This window comes from Symphalangus syndactylus, chromosome 8 (assembly GCF_028878055.3).
Source record: "Symphalangus syndactylus isolate Jambi chromosome 8, NHGRI_mSymSyn1-v2.1_pri, whole genome shotgun sequence".
NCBI classification, from domain to species: Eukaryota; Metazoa; Chordata; class Mammalia; order Primates; family Hylobatidae; genus Symphalangus; species Symphalangus syndactylus.
In genome coordinates, this window is record NC_072430.2 from 67850052 (window position 1) to 67872338 (window position 22287).

The window sequence follows — 22287 nt, forward strand, 5'->3', positions numbered from 1 at the left end:
TTTTTTTTTCCTTTGGAGACAGGGTCTCACTGTGTCATGCAGGCTGGAGTGAAGTCGTGTGATCTTGCTTACTGCAGCCTCAACCTCCCGGGCTCAATGCAATCCTCCCACCTCAGCCTCCCAAGTATCTGGGACCACAGGCATGCATCACCAGCCTGGCTAATTTTTATATTTTTGGTGAGATAAACTTTTGCCATGTTGCCCAGGTTGGCCTTAAATTCCTGGGCTCAAGAGATCCACCTGCCTCGGCCTGCCAAAATGCTAGGACTACAGGCGTAAGCCACCATGCCAGGCCAGGGTAATCTCTTTAAATACAATTTTCTTTAAAGTTTTCTACATGGTCAGGAGACTTCATTATCTGATTTCAGAGTACTATAGCTTCTTTATTGCCAAGGGGGCAAAGCATGATGACAATGACCACTTCTCATTTGTGTCCTTCATTATAGATTTTCTAAATACACTTGCTCCTTGTTAATGACTTTAATTTGTTCCAGAAAACTCCACCACTGAGTTAAAAGCTATTAAGTGAAAAAATTCCATTAAGTTTTCAGAAAAAAATATTTATTCTATGACACTACAAGGTACTTGAGTAATTTTCACAAAAAGAAGAATATACTAGTTAAACTTTGAAAAAAAGCTCATGAAAGTAATGTACAATATTTGAAAGTATTCTGACCTCAACCGGTATATTGAAATTCAATTCTTGCACTAACTAGGGTTAGAGAAGACCCCACTAGTTAAAGGGCATGATCCCAAACGAGGTTGTCCTCACTTTTGATGCCAGTCACACTTTGGGAGTCCCCAGTCAATTGGCTACAAATGTAGGGGTTTGGCCGGGTGCGGTGGCTCACACCTGTAATCCCAGCACATTGGGAGGCCAAGGCAGGTGGATCACCTGAGGTTAGGAGTTCGAGAGCAGCCTGGCTAACATGGTGAAACCCCGTATCTACTAAAATTACAAAAATTAGCCAGGCATGCTGGCAGTCGCCTGTAATCCCAGTTACTTGGGAGGCTGAGGCACGAGAATCGCTTGAACCTGGGAAGCAGAGGTTGCAGTGAGCTGAGATGGTGCCACTACACTTCAGCCTGGGCAACAGAGTGAGACTCGGTCTCAATAAAAAAATAAAATAAAATAAAAAAATAAATAAATAAAACCCAGGGGTTTCTGAAGATTTCCTTCAGGTTTGCCTATTTGCTAGAATGGCTCACATTACTCAGGAAAATGCTTTATTTTCAATTATGTTTTATTATGAAGGATACAAGTTAGGACCAGCCAATGGAGAGACACATAAAGTAAGGTCTAGGAGGGCCCTGGATTCAAAGCTTTCATGTCCTGCACTGCGGAATCTGGGTGTGTCAGCCTCTCAACACATTGATGTGTTCAACAAACTGGATGCTTTGCCATGCTTCAGTATCTAAAGTTTTTATTGGGGTTTCATTATATATGTATAATTGATTAAATCACTGGCCAAGTGATTGAACTAAATCTCCACCCCTACCCCTTACTCTGGAGGTCAGGCTGGTTCAAAGCGCCAACTATCTAATCACGTGGTTGGTCTCGCTGGTAAGTGGCCTCCATCTTGAGTCATCTCATCTTCCAGAATAAATTCAGGTGTGATCCAAGAGGCTCATGAAAAATAAAGATATCCCTGTTACTTAGGGAATTCTAATTATTTTGAATCTGCCTCCTAGGAACCAGAGACAAAAGCCAGTCAAATTCTTTACTATAAAACAGAAAGCATATGAAAACATACCGTGCACACTATGTCACACAACAAACACAAGTCTATGGAACTTGCCAATGGTGGAGTATTGGTTGGTAGGAGAGGTCTGAGGGCATCATTCTTTGCAAAGCGTATTCTTTCTGTACCATTTTCTTGACCAATTTTCACCTTTTCTGGGGATTATTACTGTTTTGCACTCAAACTACTCTTAAAAATAAAGTTACAGTGCAGGAAAACTTCTTTAGGGCACAATAAAGGCTAAACTCATGGAAATGGTACTCATTCATTTGCACAGAATGAAGTCTTTCAAGATGTTTCCTTTTATTCCTACTCAGTTGGTGCATGTACCCAAAACAAACATTTTGAGTTCATCCAAACACAGTTCACTTTTGTTCTATGTGATGGTCTCTGTTTTGTTGTGTAAATTGGTGTCTCTTTGCCTGAAGTTGTAGTGTTGAAAGATCAGTTCTCATAGTACATTTATTTAGAGTGTTTTAGAGCAAAAAAAAAAAAAAGTGTACATTGGTATCCTGGGGGTTCCTAAGACCACTCTCAGACTCAATGATTTACTAGCAGGTCTCAAAGGACTCAGAAAAGCTATTATACTCACCAATATGGTTTATTACAGTGAAAGGATACAGATTAAAATTAGCAAAGGGAAAAGGCACATGGGGTGGAATCCAGGAAAAATTGGGTAGAAACTTCCAGTTTTCCTCTCCAGTGGACTCACACGGACGCTACCTACTTCCCCAGCAAGGATGTGTGACAGCATGTGCAAAGTGTTGTCAGTCAGAGAAGCTAACCCAAGCCTTGGTGTTTAGGGTTTTTATTGGGTCAGTCACATAGACATGCAGCACCCACTGACCTCAGCTCCTCAGACACTGCTCCCCAGAGCTCACATGGATACAAAATGACCCAAGGCTTCAGCAATAGAAAAACATTCTTAATAGGCTCGATATTCCAAGGGCCCAGAGGTTATCTTCTTGGAGTGGGTCAAGGGCCAGTCCTCCCGAAGACAGGCCTTTCTTTGGAATGTGTAGTTCCTGAGCCACCTGGGCCTGCTGACTTACCGCTTTATGGCGTAACAGAGAAAGAAGGTTTTTTCTTTTTTTTTTTTTTTGAGATGGAGTTTTGCTCATTGCCCAGACTGGAGTGCAATGGTGCGATCTCGGCTCACCGCAACTTCCGCCTCCCAGGTTCAAGCGATTCTCCTGCCTCAGCCTCCTGAGTAGCTGGGATTACAGGCATGCGTCACCACACCTGGCTAATTTTGTATTTTTAGCAGAGATGGGGTTTCACCACGTTGGCCAGGCTGGTCTCAAACTCCCGACCTCAGGTGATCCGCCTGCCTCAACCTCCCAAACTGTTGGGATTATAGGTGTGAGCCACTGCGCGTGGCCCAAAAGAAGATATTTTCAGTAGCCATTATGGTGGAAAATCATTTATGAACAGTGGATGTGCAGGATACATCTGTACTTTGTCTGGAAGCTGGAGTCATTGGAGCATTCATGCTGTATAGAAAGAACTAAGAACACTGGCTTGGGATTCAGGATACCCAAGACTCCTGTCATAACCATGGTGCGTGACCTTGACCAAGCCTCATTTGTATCTCCTGTGAAATGAAAGGGTTATTAGACCTTTAATATCTAAGGTTCTTTCTGGCTACAAAAGTCTTTTTCTACAAAGCCTTGTGTTATGGTTTGAATGTATCCCCCAAAGTTCATATGTTGACCTCCAATGCAGCAGTATTGAGAGCTTTAAGAAGTGTTTAAGTCACAAGGGCTCCACCCTCATGAATGGATTAATGCTGTTATCTTGGGAGTGGGTTGTTATCTTGGGGCTGGGCTCCTTATAAAAGGCTGGTTTTGGTCCCCTCTTGCACTGTCTCTCTCTTTACCCTTCTGCCATGGGATGACATGGCATGAAGGCCCTCGCCAGATACTGGCACCCAGATTTTGTACTTCCTAGACTCCAGAGCTGCGAGAAAATAAATTTCTCTTCTTTATAGATTGCCCAGTCTATGGTCTTCTGTTATACAGCACAAAACAGACCAAGATACCTTGCTAACTTGCTATATGCAATAATACCTCCTTCCTCTATACCAGATTTCTTACCTCTTTTTCGAAATTTAGACTAGCAGAACCAGGTGACTGATCAGGATTTCTATAACAGCAGTTGTTAAACTTAGGCTTTTCTGAGGTAAGAAAGTTAGGACTCTGTGCTGGTTTATATCATGTTGCTCCTTTCTATTCTGTCTCTGTGTGAAGAGCAAATGAACAGAAGGGCTCTGAGGGTCTCACTATTTCCTGACTCTGTCATTTACTCTTTGTACGCTCAATTTCTTAACCTCTGTGTGAAAAACAGGATAATGTTGACTTCCTACCTCTTTTTTTTTTTTGGAGACAGAGTCTCACTCTGTCACCCAGATTGGAGTGCAGTGGTGGGATCTCTGCTCACTGCAACCTCCACCTCCCAGACTCATGCAGTTCTCACACCTCAGCCTCCCGAGTAGCTGGGGCTACAGGCATGTGCCACTACAACCAGCTAATTTTTGTATTTCTTTTTAGCAGAGATGGGTTTCGCCATGTTGGTCAGGCTGGTCTTGAACTCCTGGCCTCAAGTGATCCACCCACCTTGGCCTCCCAAAGTGCTGGGATTACAGGTGTGAGCCACTGCACTTGGCCCCTACCTCTTTCAATGCAATACAATGTTGAGAAAATGAGACAATATCTGTAAAGTTTCTTGAGAGTAATTGGCCCATAAGTGCACATGCTCGGCGTTGTTATAATTGCAGGGGATGCTAGGTTTTGAGACCTTACCTAAACCTAATTGCATTATGTGGATGCCTGAGCCAAGAAGAATCCTCAGGCCTGCCTGGAATTAGTAGGTCTGCTTTTGGGCAAGACTGAAGGTAAATCTTCCTAGGAGATGAGAGAGAGAAGGGTAGAGATGGGGAGAGGTGAAGACAGAGGAGTTGGGAGATGCAATAAGTGAAGCTAATTTCCTGAATTCCTGTAAGGCAGGATAGATCAGCATCTGATCCAGTGGAGGCAACCTCCAGGCAAGAATATTTATTAAACTCTCTCCTGGTTAGTCTGAGACCAGCCTGGCCAACATGGCGAAACCCTGTCTATACTAAAAATACAAAAATTAGCCAGGTGTAGGGGTGAGCGCCCGTAATCTCAGCTACTCAGGAGGCTAACGCAGGAGAATTGCTTGAACCCGGAAGGCGGAAGTTGCAGTGAGCCGAGATTGCTGCACTGCACTCCAGCCTAGGCAACAGACAAACAAACAGACAAAACCCTCTCCTGGCTGATATTGAAGGCTTAACTTCTTTTTTTCTCTTTTTGATCTGTATTTACACGAAGACTAGCTGGTTTACAGTTATCTAAGCACTAAAATAATCCTTCCTGTCCTAGTGAAAAATTCCCAATTGGATAGTTGTTTTCATAATACAATGTCAATGAAATGTGGGTCAGTCTAGAAGATAATCTCATCTATAAAATAAGCACCGAAGTGTTGCAAGTACCAAATGAGTTACTGTGTAAAAAGGGCACAGATAGCTGACTGTGGATGGTTTTGATGGTGCAGGACTTTGAAGGCTGGGGACGTGAGGCATAAATCATCTCCAGGCATCTGAGGACTCAAGGGGAGGCTGTACACACTAGGAGCAAACATCTCACACTTGTTGTTTTGTCAGATAATCACCTAGAATGGGAATTACTATGACTCTGGGGGCCTGAAGAGTATGTTGATCCTCCTGGCACATCTTCAGGGAGCACAATCTCAACCCACTATGGAATGAATGCCTCGGTCACCCCAAGAGGTCACACTTTTTCCAGAGATGCCTTCCTATTTTCATTGCCGCTGTTCTCATTCCAGTGGTCCTTGCAACATCCAGGCTCCTGATCGAGAGTGTTAGGTCTGCAAATAAAGGGACTTAGCATTTACCAGACTAAAACACCGAGATAATGGACTACTCAGTCTCAGGACAGCACACAGGGGAAAACCAAAAATGAACGAAAGCAAACTGCCCAGCCTCCCCAGTAGCTGGGACTACATTCATGCAACACCACATCAGACTAATTTTTCTTTTTTTTTGAGATGGAGACTCGTTCTGTGGCTCGGGCTGTAGTGCGGTGACATGGTCTTGGCTCACTGCAACCTCTGCCTCCCAGGTTCAAGCGATTCTCCTGCCTCAGCCTCCCGAGTAGCTAGGATTACAGGTGCCCAGCACCATGCCCGGCTACTTTTTGTTTTTTTAATAGAGATGGGGTTTCACCATGTTGGCCAGGCTGGTCCTGAACTCCTGACCTCAGGTGATCCACCTGCCTCAGCCTCCCAAAGTGCTGGGATTACAGGCCTGAGCCACCTCCGTGCCTGGCCTTCCTTTTTTTTTTTTTTTTTTTTTGAGATGGAGTTTCGCTCTTGTTGCCCAGGCTGGAGTGCAATGGCACGATCTCGGCTTACCGCAACCTCTGCCTTCCAGGTTCAAGTGCTTCTCCTGCCTCAGTCTCCCGAGTAGCTGGGATTACAGGTGCCCGCCACCACACCTGGCTACTTTTTGTATTTTTAGTAGAGATGGAGTTTCACCAAGTTGGCCAGGCTAGTCTCTAACAATGACCTCAGGTGATCCACCAGCCTCGGCCTCCCAAAGTGCTGGGATTACAGGCCTGAGCCACCTCTGTGCCCAGCTTCCTTATTTTTTTTTTTTTTTTTTTTTTTTTGAGATGGAGTCTCGCTTTGTCACCCAGGCTGGAGTGCAGCGGCGCAGTCTTGGCCCACTGCAACCTCTGCCCTCCAGGTTCAAGTGATTCTCCTGCCTCAGCCTCTCGGGACTACAGGCGCCCGCCACCATACCTGGCTAATTTTTGTGTTTTTAGTAGAGATGAAGTTTCACTATGAGCCACCGTGCCTGGCCTCTTTTTTTTTTTTTTAAGATGAGATCTCACTATGTTGCCCAGGCTGGTCTTAAATTTCTGGTCTCAAGTGATCTTCCCCCTTCAGCCTTCTGAGTATTATCATTTTAGAATCTGTAAATATCTGTTGGTCTTTTGTTTGATGCTTTAAATCTGCAAGGGCTGCATAGGACCATATTGCTTCCATACCAGGAAGGTATTGCTTGGCATACTATAGACCACCATTGCCTAAACCATGAATTTCATCAGTTTGTTCTATAAGTTCAATTTTGTTTCTTTCCCTAGCTGACTGGAATAGACTCCCATTCCTACAGCAGTAAGGCACAAAAAATTGCTCTAAAGCAGAATCAATTCGAATCCAGAAACTGTTGTCTTCTCCAGTGTACATATCCTTCAAAATCTTCTACAAAGATGCCAGCAAGGTGCTTAAGAGCATAAGAGTTTCCATATTTAGGATGAAAGAGAGAGAATGAGTAAGAGAGAGAAAGAGAAGGAACCAACATTAAAAAAATTTTTTTTGCTTTGTTTTAAAGAGCCAACATTTTTGATTACCCATTAGATGAAATTCCTGGACCAGGAAATTTCCAAGTACCATCTCCTTTTACTTTTTTTTTTTTTTTTTGAGATAGAGTCTCACTCTGTCACCCAGGCTGGAGTGCAGTGGCGCGATCTCGGCTCACTGCAACCTCCGCCTCCTGGGTTCAAGCAATTCTCCTGCCTCAACCTCCTGAGTAGCTGGGATTACAGGCACGTGCCACCATGCCCAGCTAATTTTTGTATTTTTAGTAGAGACGAGGTTTTGCTATGTTGGCCAGGCTGGTCTCAAACCCCTGACCTTGTGATCCGCCCGCCTCGGCATCCCAAAGGGTTGGGATTACAGGCGTGAGCCACCACGCCTGGCCTTCTGCTGATAAACATTTGAGTTAGGCCAAAGTGGGCCAATTGGTTGAGCTCAGAAGTTTGAGACCAGACTAAACAACATGGTGAAATCCTGTCTCTACAAAAATACAAAAATTAGCTGGGCATGGTGCCATGTGCCTGTAGTCACAGCTACTTGGGAGGCTGAGATGGGATGTTAGCATGATTTTTTTCCAAGTCTTTTTGTGGACACATGTCTTTATTTCTCTTGGATAAATTTCCAGGAGTATAATCACTGGCTCATGTGATAAATGTACATTTAATTTTTTTTTCAGAGATAGAGTCTTGCTCCATTGCCCAGGCTGGAGTGCAGTGGCATGATCATGGCTCACTGCAGCCTCAAACTCGTGAACTCAAGCAATCCTCCCGTCTCAGTCCCCCAAGGAGCTGAGACTACAGGTGTGTACCACCACATCTAGCTAATTTTATTTTTATTTTAAGTAGAGACAGTGTCTCACTTTGTTGGCCAGGCTGGAACTCCTGGCTTCAAGTGATCCTCCCACCCTGGCCTCCCAAAAATGCTGGGATTACAGGCGTGAGTCACTGCACGCAACCTACTCCTATACTTCAAAAAAATAGATGAATTTGTTTATCTAAAGGTTGTGACCTGGCATAACTGCTCTTCAGCTACATCTCAGCTTAAATGTCCAGTTTTACTTATATTGTAATTTAAGACATTTGGAATTAGAAACATTTGATGTGTCTTCATCTTAAACAATTTTGACAACTTTTTTTTCTATTGCTATGATTTATTAATATTTGTTGGGTATTGCTATATGTCATCATTTATGACTGTTGTATAATGTTCCATTATGTGAATATATCCCAGTTTATTCATCCAGTTTATTTATTTTTTTTGAGATGGCATCCCACTGTTTCTCAGACTGGAGTGCAGTGGCATGATCTCAGCTCACTGCAACCTCCACTTCCTAGGTTCAAGCGATTCTCCTGCCTCAGCCTCACGAGTAGTGAGGATTACAGGTGCCAACCACAACATCTGGCTAATTTTTTTGTATTTTCACTACAGAGGGGGTTTCACCATTTTGGCCAGGCTGGTCTCGAACTCCTAACCTCAAGTGATCCATCCACCTTGGCCTCCCAAAGTGCTGGGATTACAGACATGAGCCACTACGCCTGGCCCATCTAGTATTTCTTGAAAGGCATTTGCTTCCTTAGCATGTTTTTGCCATTGTGGAGGGTACTGCTATGCACATTATCATATGTGTTTTTTTTTGGTGTACATTCTTTTGGGTCTATTCCTTTTTTTTTTTTTTTTTGAGACGGAGTCTTGCTCTGTCGCCCAGGCTGGAGTGCAGTGGCACGATCTCGGCTCACTGCAAGCTCCGCCTCCTGGGTTCACGCCATTCTCCTGCCTCAGCCTCTCTGAGTAGCTAGGACTACAGGTGCCCGCCACCACGCCCGGCTAATTTTTTTGTATTTTTAGTAGAGACGGGGTTTCACCGTGGTCTCGATCTCCTGACCTCGTGATCCGCCCATCTCGGCCTCCCAAAGTGCTGGGATTACAAGCGTGAGCCACCGCGCCCGGCCTTGGGTCTATTCCTAATAGTGGATGGAATGCACTTTAGGGTATATATTTAGTTTTAGTAGATATTGTCAAATGTTTTTCCAAAGTGGTTGTATCAATTTACACACCCACTGTTAAGCTTAAAGATATTTCATGGATCTACCTCTTCATCAACACTTGCAATTGTCAGTGTATTGTTTTAATTTTGCCAGTAAAATGGGCATAAAATGATACATTAGAGTCTTGATTGTTATTTTCCTGATAATCAGTAAAATTGAATATCCTTTCATATTTTTACTGGCCGTATGTGTTTCCTATTCTGTGAAATGCCTATTCATGTTGTTAACCCAGTTTTCAATTGAGCTATTTGTCTTTTTCTTATTAATTGTAGGAGTTCCTTATATATTATTATTACTTTTTTTGAGATAGAGCACCCAGGCTGGAGTGCCATGGCACAATCTCAGCTCACTGCAACCTCTGCCTTCCAGGTTCAAGCGATTCTCATGCCTCAGCCTCCTGAGTAGCTGGGATTACAGGCGTGCATCACCACGCCCAGCTGATTTTTGTATTTTTAGTAGAGATGGGGTTTCACCATGTTGACCAGGCTGGTCCTGAACTCCTGACCTCAGGTAACCCTCCCGCCTCTTCCATCCAAAGTGCTGGGATTACAGGTGTGAGCCACAGTGCCGGCCCCTTATATATTATTAATACTAATCCTTTTTCAGTTATGCCTATTGAAAGTAGTTCTCCCAGTTTATAATGTCACACTTTCTTTAAGATGTATTTCAATGAATGAAAGTGGTAGTTTTAATATACTAAATTTGTCAATCTTTTATAGTTTGTACTTTTGGGTCTTGTTTAAGAAATCCTTGACTTCAGTAAAGTATCAGGATACCAAGTCAGTGTACAAAAATCAGTAGCCGTTTTATATACCAACAATATTTAAGCTGAGAGGCAAATCAAGAAGCAATCCCAGCTGGGTGCAGTATCATTAAAGTGGCCATACTGCTCAAAGCAATCTATAGATTTGATTCCTATCAAACTACCAATAGCATTTTTCACAGAATTAGAAAAAAACAATAATATAGAACAAAAAAAGAGGCTGAATAGCCAAAGCAATCCTAAACAAAAAGAACAAAGCTGGAGGCATCACATTACCCAAGTTCAAACTATACTACAAGGCAACAGTAACCAAAACGGCATGGTACTGGTACAAAAACAGACACATAGACAAATGGAACAGAATAGCAAGCCCAGAAATATAGCTGCACACCTACAGCCATCTGATCTTTGACAAAGTAGACAAAAACAAGCAATAGGGAAAGAACTCCATATTAAATAAATGGTTCTGGGATAGCTTGCTAGCCATATGCAGAAGAAAAAGACTAGACCCCTACCTATCACCATATAAAAAATTTACTCAAGATGGATTAAGATGTAAATGTAAGACTCCAAACTATAAGAATCCTAGAAGTTGAATAGCTAATGTATGCAGGGCTTAATACCTAGGTGGTGGGTTGATAGGTGCAGCAAACCACCATGGCACATGTTTACCTATGTAAGAAACCTGTGCATCCTGCACATGTGTATTAGTCCATTTTGATGCTGCTGATAAAAATGTACCTGAGACTGGGCAATTTACAAAAGAGGTTTATGATGGACTTACAGTTCCATATGGCTGGAGAAGCCTCACAATCATGGCAGAAGGCAAGGAGGAGCAAGTTGCATTTACTTAGATGGCAGCAGGCAAAGAGAGAGCTTGTGCAGGGAGACTCCAGTTTTTAAAACCAACAGATCTCATGAGAGTTATTCACTATCATGAGAACAGCATGGGAAAAACCTGCCCTCATGATTCAGTTACTTCCCACCAGGTCCCTCCCACAACACATGGGAACTCAAGATGAGATTCGGGTGGGGACACAGTCAAACCATATCAACATGTATCCTGGAACTTTAAAAAAAAAAAAAGAGGAGTGGGAGAGGGGGGAGGGAAAGCATTAGGAGATATACCTAATGTAAATGACGAGTTAATGGGTGCAGCACACCAACATGGCACATGTATACATATGTAACAAACTTGCACGTTGTGCACATGTACCCTAGAACTTAAAGTATAATAATTAAAAAAAAAGTGGAAAAAAAAAAGAAGAATCCTGGAAGAAAACCTTGGAAACACCATTCTGGACATCAGCCTTGGGAAATAATTTATGACTAAGTTCTCAAAAGCAATTGCAACAAAACCAAAAATAGACAAGTTGGCCAAATTAAACTAAAAAGTTTCTGCACAGCAAAAGAAACTACCAACAGAGTAAATAAACCACCTACAGAATGGGAGAAAGTATTCACAACTATGCATCTGACAAATTTCTAATATTCAGAGTCTATAAGAAACCTAAACAATTGAATAAGCAAAAACCAAATAACCCCATTAGGCTAGGTGCGGTGGCTCATGCCTGTAATCCCAGCACTTTGGGAGGCCGAGGCAGGCGGATCACGAGGTCAGGAGATCCAGACCATCCTGGCTAATAAGGTGAAACCTCATCTCTACCATAAATACAAAAAGAAATTAGCTGGGCGTGGTGGCAGGCGCCTGTAGTCCCGGCTACTTGGGAGACTGAGGCAGGAGAATGGTGTGAACCTGGGAGGCAGAGATTGCAGTGAGCTGAGATCGTGCCACTGCACTCCAGCCTGGGCGACAGAGTGACACTCCGTCCCAAACCAAACCAAACCAAACCAAACCAAACCAAACCAAACCAAACCAAACCCCAAAAAGCAAATAACCCCATTAAAAAGTGGGCAAAGACATGAACAAACACTTCTCAAAGGAAGACTTACAAATGGCCAACAAACATATGAGAAAATGTTCCACATCACTAACCATCAGTGAAATGTAAATTAAAACCACAGAGACACCATCTCACACAAGTTAGAATGGCTATTATTAAAAAGTCAAAAACTAGCAGATACTGGTGAGTATGGTGAGGCTGCAGAGAAAAGAGAATGCTTATGCACTGTTGGTGGGAATGTAAATTAGTTCAGCCACTGTGGAAAGCAGTTTGGAGATTTTTCAAAGAACTTAAGACAGAACTACAAATCGACCCAGCAATTCCATTACTGGATATGTATCCAAAAGAAAACAGATCTTTCTACTAAAAAGACATGCACTCACATGTTCATCACAACACTATTCACAGTAATAGCAAAGACATGGAATCAACCTAGGTGTTAATCTACAGTGGATTGGGTAAAAAAATGTGGTGCTTATACACCATGGAATACTATGCAGCCATAAAAAGCATGAAGTCATGTCCTTTGTACAGCATCATGGATGCAGCTGGAGGCCATTATCCTAAGCAAATTAATGGAGAAAGAGAAAACCAAATACTACGTGTTCTCACTTACGAGTGGGAGCTAAACATTGGGTACTCATGGACATAAAGATGGCAAGAATAGATGCTGGGAACCATTAAAGAGGGAAAGGAAGGAGGAGGGCAAGGGTTGAAAAACTAACTATTGGGTATTATGCTTAGTACCTGGGTGATGAGATCATTCATAACCCAAACCTCAGCATTACCCAATATACCCAGGTAACAAACCTGCGTATGTATTTTCTGAATGTAAAAGTTTGAAAAAATAAAAAAGAGATTCTTTAATTTCCCATATTCTAAGAGATATTCACCTATATTTAATACTTAGAGTGTTCACGTTTGTTTTTGATACTTAAACTTTTACTTCACCTGGAGTTTATTTTTAGATATATTTGTAGTTATTCATATGAAAGTAGTCATTCATATGAAAAGAGATGAAATACCATATATGAATATATGGTATATATACCATTTATATATGGTTTTTTTATTTTATTAAATAGTTCTTTTTATTTTATTAAATAGTCTCCTTTCTTCCCATTCATGTGTCAAAATAATGATTGAAATGTGGAAATAGAAGAAAGAGATTATTGGGTATCCTTCAAGTGAGGTTCTGGGCTAGACTCTGCAATGGTTGAGCAAGTTACAACTCTGTAGGAACAGAGATTAACTTAAAGATTTTTTTCTACTGGATATGTAAATCATTTCTATCCAATAGAACAAATACTCTTAGAGAAATAGGAACTGGTTTTCCATAAACCCAAAACTACCTAAAATTTCTTTTTTTACATTGCCTCTATACACATCTAACGCATTAAATGTTCTTTGGGCTAATTTTAGCATCTGACAGATTTTCTCATTAATCAATGAATTGAATAAAATCTTTTGCATAAAAGAATTTTTTTGAATCCGTTAGAAAATTATACTTTAACAAATCTGATATGCAACCTCTCTCATATACCGAAGTTTCAAACATGCTTGGGTCTGTTTCTGAGCTCTATTTTCTATTTTAGTGGTCAATTGGTCTATTTTTGATCATACTGTTATAATTGCTACAGCTTCATAATAAGTCCTCACATTTGGTAGGGCAAGTCTCCCCATGCCTTTTCTTATTCAGAAATATTCTGGCTTTTCTAAAATCTTTACTTTTCCATATACATTTAAAAATCAGCTAGTTAAGTTCAATGAAAAATCCTGTTGGGATTTTGTTTGGAATTTCATTGAATCTGTGGATCAGTTTTGGGAAAATTAATATCTTTATGATAGTCTTCCTATCAGCAAATATAGTATGCATCTAATTTGGATCTTTTTCACGTCTCTTAATAAGTTTTTATTTTTCCCTGTAGTGTTCTTGTATATCTTTCATTAGAATGAATCTTAGGTACTTGATTTTTTCTAATTCTATTTTAAATGGTGTATTTCTTCAAATTACATTTTCCAGTTGTTTGTTGCTGGATATAGAAAAGAAATACAATTTTTGCATAAAAATCTTATATGTAATCACCTGGTAAACCCTCCGGTTATTACTTATTTTAATGTAGTATGATTTATCAATATTTATGGTTTTTAAAAACAAATTTAAAAATATTTCCCTCATTGAAGATCATGAGAATGTTTTTCTGTATTATCTTCTGGAAGTTTTATTGTTGCTATGGTCTCAATGTTTGTTCTCAGCCCCCTCTTCCCCCCTTCCACGTGTTGAAACCTAATCCGCGGTGTGATACAGTGTGACAGTATTAAGACGTGGGGCATTTGAGAGGTGATAAGGTCATGGGATTAGTGCCTATGTTAGTCTGTTTTGTGTTGCTATAACAGAATGCCATAGACTGGGTAATTTATGATGAACACAGGTTTATTTGGTTCACAGTCTTCGAGGCTGGGAAGTCTAAGACCATGGCACCAGCATATAGCATGGGCCTTTGCACTGTGCCATCCCATGCTGGAAGGACAAGAGAGGGTGTGAGCAAGAAGGCAAGAGAGGGCTAACCTTGCTTTCATAACAAACTCACTCCCTTGATAATGACATTAATCCATTCATGAGTGCAGAGCCCTCATGACCTAATCACTTGTTATTAGGCCCCACCTCCCAATACTTGTTACATTGGGGATTAACTTTCCAACCCTTAAACTTAGGGAACACATTCAAATTACTGCAGTGCCCTTATAAAAGAGGCTCCAGAGGCTGGACCTTAGGAATGGGGCAGGGGAGGGGTGGGCCTCAAAATGTAATTAAAAGTCTTTGATCACAAAGCCTTCAGCCTCAACTCCTATCCTGTTTACTACTGTACGATAGTATAGTTACATGTTTTTTTGTTTGTTTGTTTGTTTGGAGATGGAGTCTCGCTCTGTCGCCAGGCTGGAGTGCAGTGGTGCAACGTCGGCTCACTGCAACCTCTGCCTCCTGGGTTCAAGCGATTCTCCTGCTTCAGCCTCCTGAGTAGCTGGGACTACAGGTGCGCACCACCACACCCGGCTAATTTTTGTATTTTTAGTAGAGACAGGTTTCACCATGTTGGCCAGGATGGTCTTGATCTCTTGACCTCGTGATCTGCCCGCCTTGGCCTTCCAAAGTGCTGGGATTACAGGTGTGAGCCACTGCGCCTGGCCAGTTATATGTTTTATATAAAAGAAGTGTAGAATATAATAACAATAATAATAACTACCATTTGTTGAGGATTTACTATGCATCTGTTCTTGCCAAACGCTTTAAAATTCTCACAAAACCTCTGCGAGGGAATTATTATTAGTTTCATTTAACACATAAGGAAATTTGGAATCCAGAGAAGTTAGGTCAATTACTTCTACAGTGCTACAAAAAAAGGTAGAAGTGGGATTTGAATTCAGGCTGTTTGACTTCAGAGTTCAAGGTCTTAATTACACTGCCTGCAACAATGCACAAAGGGATGTTAAATAAATTGAGTATTTTTTTTCTCAATTTTGTCTCAGTTTTTGGGAAACTCTGGTTACTGTATTGTATGAATGGTCATGGTCATATCTTTGTTAAGTAAGGAATATGCTTTTGGAATATTCTTATTTAAGGTAAAGGGAAGTAATCATTGTGCTCAGTACATTGTCTACAATGTGATATCTGAGGTTCCTGACTCTTCTGGGAAAAGCCGTGATTCATCCAAGCTGGTTTAATTAGAAAACTGGGAAATCAAAGGGATCCCTGAGCCTAGATGTGACCCTTTCAATGACACTCAGGCTATGAGGCTCAGACCTGAGGCTGAAAGCCTGGCTGGATTGTCATGTTGCTTTTATTTTATTTCATTTCATTTCATTTCATTTCATTTTAGAGATGGAGTCTCACTCTGTCTCCCAGGCCGGAGTGCGGTGGTGTGATCTTGGCTCACTGCTACCTCCGCCTCCCAGGTTCAAGGGATTCTCCTGCCTCAGCGCCCTGAGTAGCTGGGATTACAGGCACGCAGCACCACGCCTGGCTAGTTTTTGTATTTTTATAGTAGAGATGAGGTTTCTCCGTATTGGCCAGGCTGGTCTCGAACTCCTGACCTCAGGTGATCTGCCCACCTTACTCTCCCAAAATGCTGAGATTACACGCGTAAACCACCGTGCTTGGTCTGTTGTTTGTTTATTAAGACAGGGTCTCACTCTGTTGTCCAGGCTGGTGTGCAGTGGCAAGATCATGGCTCACTGCAACCTCAACCTCCCAGACTCATGTGATCCTCCTACCATAGCCTCTCAAGTAGCTGGGACTATAGGTGTGCATCACTACATCTGACTAATTTTTTATTTTTTGTAAAGATGGCATTTTGTAGAGATGTTGCCAGGGCTGGTCTCAAACTCCTGGGCCAAGAGATCCTCCTGCCTCAGCCTCCCAATGTATTGAAATTACAGGTGTGAGCCACTGCACCTGGCTGCCCCTTCTCTTTTAAACTGAGTCTGAGTCTGGGGACTTTAGAGAAACCCATTGGAATATCTAGCCCTTTATTCTCTTGCTATCTGATTTCCACTCCTCTCCTAAGTTGGCTGGTAAGAAAATAAGGTCTCTTAGAGGATAATTAAAAAAAAAAATGGGGCTGGGTGAGGTGGCTCACACCTGTAATCCCAGCACTTTGGGAAGCCGAGGCGGGCAGATCACGAGGTCAGGAGACCGAGACCATCCTGGCTAACACGGTGAAACCCCGTCTCTACTAAAAAATACAAAAAATTAGCCGGGCGTAGTGGCGGCTGCCTGTAGTTCCAGCTACTTCGGAGGCTGAGGCAGGAGAATGGCGTGAACCCAGGAGGTGGAGCTTGCAGTGAGCTGAGATTGCGCCACTGCGCTCCAGCCTGGGCGACAGAGCGAGACTCCGTCTCAAAAAAAAAAAAAAAGGTAAATTCGGCAAATTCGTGACTTTCTTACAGGCATAACTCATTAATTGATGAGGGAACCAGAAAGATTTTACAGCGATTTCAAAGAAGAACTTGAAAGAGTAGAAACAAAAATAGGCCGTGAAATAAATTTACAAATGAATGTAAAACTGGCTTTTCCTACTGACAAAGATCCTTTGCTTGACCAAACTTTAGTCAGGCTCTCGAAACTTCTCCCAGGCCCATTTATGCATTTGTAAAATCCAATTTTAGCAAGAACTCTGGTAAGACATTTGAACAAAAACCCCCTACTCTCAATGTCTGATCATCTTCGACCTTCGATCCTCCATCATCCCCCAGGTGATGTCTGATCACCCTGGCCTGTCTTCAGCAAGACTCCTGTTAGGTGGGTTTATGCAGAATCCCCTTTACCCTTGATGTTTCCTCTTAGTAATTTTCCATCCACTGACCTCCACCCTGGTTCTTGGCTGTAAATTTTCACTTGCCCATGCTGTATTTGGAGTTGGGCACAATCTCTCTCTCTCATTACAAAATCCTGTTGTAGTGGTCCCTATACTTATCTCAATGGTTCTGAATAAAGTGTGCCTTACCATGCTTCAACAAGTATCATTGAATAATTCTTTCTTTCTTTCTTCTTTCTTTCTTTCTTTCTCTTTCTTTCTTTCTTTTTCTTTCTTTCTTTCTTTCTTTCTTTCTTTCTTTCTTTCTTTCTTTCTTTCTTTTCTTTCTTTCTTTCCTATCTCTTTCTTTTTCTTTTTTCTTTCTTTCTCTCTTTCTCTTTCTTTCTTTTCTTTCTCTCTCTTTCTTTCTTTCTTTCCCTCTCTTTTTTTTTTGTTTTGTTGTTGAGATGAGGTCTTGCTCTGTTGCCCAGGCTGGAGTGCAGTGGCATGGTCTCAACTCACTGCAAACTTTGCCTCCCGGGTTCAAGCGATTCTTCTGCCTCAGCCTCCTGAGTAGCAGGAATTACAGGCACCCACTATCACACTTAGCTAATTTTTGTTTTTTTAGTAGACACGGGGTTTGCCATGTTGACCAGGCTGGTCTCGAACTCCTGACCTCAGGTGATCTGCCCGCCTCAGCCTCCCAAAGTGTTGGGATTACAGGCGTGAGCCACTGTTTTTTTTTGAGACAGAATCTTGCTCTGTTGCCCAGGCTGGAGTGCAGCAGCACTATCTCGGCTCACTGCAAGCTCTGCCTCCTGGCTTCACGCCATTCTCCTGCCTCAACCTCCTGAGTAGCTGGGACTACAGGTGCCCGCCACCACGCCCGGCTAATTTTTTGTAGTTTTTAGTAGAGATGGGGTTTCACTGTGTTAGCCAGGATGGTCTCCATCTCCTGACCTCATGATCTGCCCGCCTCGGCCTCCCAAAGTGCTGGGATTACAGGCGTGAGCCACTGTGCCTGGCCTATAATTTTTTTCTTTAACACTACGGGTGGAGGGAAATCAGTGTTTCTTCCAAGCAGTCAGAATCTACTTTCATGTATGTAGACAAGAATTTTTGCTTTGCTATCAGTTATTTACAGAGTTATGAGTAGGCCAAAGATAATAAAACCTAATAGTGAGGCGGCATCATCCACCTGGGGGTAATACCTGAGGTACCTCATGCCAAGGAAATCAAGGATGCAGACACACAAGGAGTGAGTTTAAGAGTGGGTTTAATAGGCAAAAGAGAAAAGCTCCCTCATGCAGAGGGAGGTGGTTCTGAGTGGATCTCCTGGTTTGCAGTAAGAGGTGGTTGGTTTTATAGATGAGTTTGAGGAGATGGTGTCTAATTTACATAGGGTGCAAAGGATTGCTTGGACCAGGTGTGCCATTTACATTGCACCCTAATCTTTCACCACCTAATCCTTTATTATGCAGATAGGTTCTCTCCCTGGCCAGCACCATGTTGCCTGCTTCTTTACTGCATACTTGGTGACAAAGAAAAGGGAAGATGGAGCCTCCATGTTGAACACACCTGGCTTCCAGGTATCCCTTTTCTATTCGCACAGCTGCCGGCATTTACCTATGCAGCTTCCAGCTTGCTTATCTGTCTGCAGCTTGATTTTTCAGGCTGCTCTTTGTTAGAAAAGAAATGATTTTGGGGCTGATTTTTATTAAAAGGGAAATCTTGCTGAGGACTCTCTTACCCTCACTATCTGCCTAAATAATTTTTTCTAGCTCTTGTATCAATAGAATCAGATAAGCCAGGAGAGAGTGCTAGAAACAATACATTTTTTTCCCACTGAAATGTTGATTTAAAAAAACCAAACTCTGGAAAATATTTAAAGAGGTTTATTGTGAGCCAATAGGAGTGACCATGGCCCAGGAACAGCCTTAAGAGGTTCTGAGAAAGTTTGCCCAGAATGGTTGGGTTACAGGTTGGTTTTACACATTTGAAGGAGAAAGGAATTATAGCTGAAATTATAGATCAATACATGCAGTGTGTACATTGGTTCAGCATACAGAGGTGAGATATCTTGAAGAGGAGGAACTTACAGATCATAGTTAGATTCAAAGATTTTCTAATTGGCAATTGATTGAAGAATTAAGCTTTGTCTAAAGACTATAGAAAGAAATGCTTTAGTTAAGATAAAGGGGGTTTAGGGGACTAGGTTCTTTTTATTTTCTTTTCATGACTCAGCAGAAGAGACCAAGGTTCTTGCTATGTAGATGAAGACTCCAGGTAACAGCCTTCAGAGAGAATAGATAGTAAATGTCTCCTTTTGAATCATAAAAGGTGTCAGACTCTTAGTTAATCTCTTCTATATCCAGGAAAGTCCTGACTATATTAATAAAGATTCTCTAAGATGCAAATTTCCCCTATGAAAGACAGCTTTTCAGGGCCATTTCAAAATATATCAAATAAATATATTTGGGGGTAAAATATTTTCATTTTCTTTAGGGTCTGCTCTCTGTCATGTGATGCTATACTAGTGTCAGGTTGGAATTTGGTATCTTATTGCCACAAAGAGTCTGTTTTGTCAGTCTTATGATCAGTGTTTTAATGTTAATGCTTGTCAGTTGTGCCTAAACTCCAAAAGGGAGGAGGGTGTAACGAGGCATATCTAACCTCCTTCCTGGTCATGGCTGGGAAGTCAGGTTTTCAGGTTTTTCTGTGGCTCCCTTGGCTCAGACGGAGTCTGTTCAGTTGGTGGAGGGGCTTAGGATTTTATTTTTTGTTTACAGAAAATGCTCAGCTATCTTTTTGGTTCATTCTTCCCATCTGAGTATTAACCAGGCCTGACCCTGCTTATCTTCTGAGATCAGATGAGATTGGCTTGTTCGGGATGGTATGGCTGTAGACTCTTTGGTCCATTTCCTTTTTTTTTTTTTTTTTTTTGAGACAGAGTCTTGCTCATCACCCAGGCTGGAGTGCAGTGGTGCAATCTCGGCTCACTGCAAGCTCTGCCTCCCGGGTTCATGCCATTATGCTGCCTCAGACTCCCGAGTAGCTGGGACTACAGGCCCCTGCCACCGTGCCCAGCTAATTTTTTGTATTTTTAGTAGAGACAGCGTTTCACCATGTTAGCCAGGATGGTCTCGATCTCCTGACCTCGTGATCTGCCTGCCTTGGCCTCCCAAAGTGCTGGGATTACAGGTGTGAGCCACCGCACCCAGCCCTTTTTTTTTTTAAATAGGGACACAAGTTCTATTGAATTAAGGCTCTTCCCTTATAACCTTATTTAATCTTAATTACCTCCTTAAAAGCCCTATCTCCAAATACAGCCACCATGTCCAGCTCTAAGGACTGTGATTTCATATGGTCTCAAACCCAGGTTCAGGCCGAAAATAGAGATTTCTCCTCATTTCCTAAGGGATATGTTACTATTGTCTAGGAACAATAATAATTTTTAGTAGAGATGGGGTTTTACCTTGTTCGCCAGGCTGGTCTTGAACTTTTGGCCTCAAGTGATCTGCCCGCCTCAGCCTCACAAAGTGCTAGGATTATGGGCATGGGCCACTGCACTTAGCCCTGGAACAGTAATATTTCTATAATAAACACTATTCTGGGTAACTTCAGAGTATGTCCCATGACATACACAGACAACTAGAAAAAGCTTTCTCTTTTCATCTAAATTGATAAGATTTAGTCAAACAACAGATGGATGAATGCTCAGTGATTTATCTGTTGGCCTTTCATGTTAACTTTACACAGTTTAAGTCCAAAATCTGCATTCCAGATACTTGAAAAGAAAGAACGCTGTTCAGTTGACCTTTATTTAACGAGAAGAAATTTCAACTGGCTCAGGGGTTCCTTACAACGTTGTAGATTGACATTTCAAACAAGGACTGTTTCCTGTTGAGGAGGAGACATGATGATTACTGTTATTGTCGTGTGTGTGTGTGTGTATGATCATTGAACATTTAAGTAATCTAAACCAAGGCATTTTAAACCAAAGCTGTGCTTACCCCTAATATACCCCAGGAGTATCTCATGAACAGCTATATAGGCTTAGGAAGCTAGATGGCAGAGTAATCACATAGTTAAAAGGCTTTATATACAGTTGCAGGGAAAAACTAAGCTTTTCTTCAATTAAAAAAAAAAAAAGACATTCCTGCTTACCTATCTGAATGGTAAAAAAAAGGTGGTCTAATATGATGATTTAAAAGGAACAATTTTTAAGGTTAAAAAATCAGAAAAATTTCCCTTATGCCAGAGATTTGATAATAATAACCAACTTCATGCATTAGGGTTCTTTAAAAGAGTAATGGAGTGCATTTAGAGGCGTGGACTTGGCAGCAGCCTGAATGAGTAGTCTCTCTTAAAGCTTTCTAATGATTAGCCTGTTACTTAAGTTTCTACCTATTATATTTCTTTCTTTTCTTTGCGGCTCTCATCTGTAAAGTATGTATCAATCCTTTACATTATGATGATCAGGAATAAATCCAAATGACTTGAAAGTACCTAAGATAATTGATGAAAAGGTTATGCAACCAGGGGGAAAATATAATAAGTTAATAGGTACCTAGAGATCAGGAGTTGAACTACCAAGCTTCAAATTCTCAGTCCTGTGACCGTGGCCAGGTTGTGTAACTTCTCAAAGCACTGTTTTTTTTATTAGTAAAAATGAGGATCATAATAGCACCATGTCATAGACTTGTCATGGTTATTGTGAAGACTGACCACCGTTATGTTGTAATATAATAAGAAATACATATTTAGTCTCTGCCATTTGTTCCCGGCACACAGCTCCTAAATCCCTTGAAATCCCTTAAGTGGTAAGTGTCTTTTTGTATGCTAATGAGATGACTGGTGGCCGGGGCTCTCAGCCTTAGGAGTGGGGGTGCTGGTTGCCAGGGATACCAACCACGTGATTAGAGCCTTGGGACTTTCAACCTCACCCCTCAACTTTTAGATAGGGGAAAGAAGCTGAAGGTTAGGTTGATCTTCACTGGTCAATGATTCAATCAATCATGCCTATGCAATGAAGCCTTCATAAAAGCCCAGAATGACTGAGCTTGGGGAGCTTCTGGATAGCTGAACATGTGGAGATGCCTGAAGCCTGGCTGGCCCAAA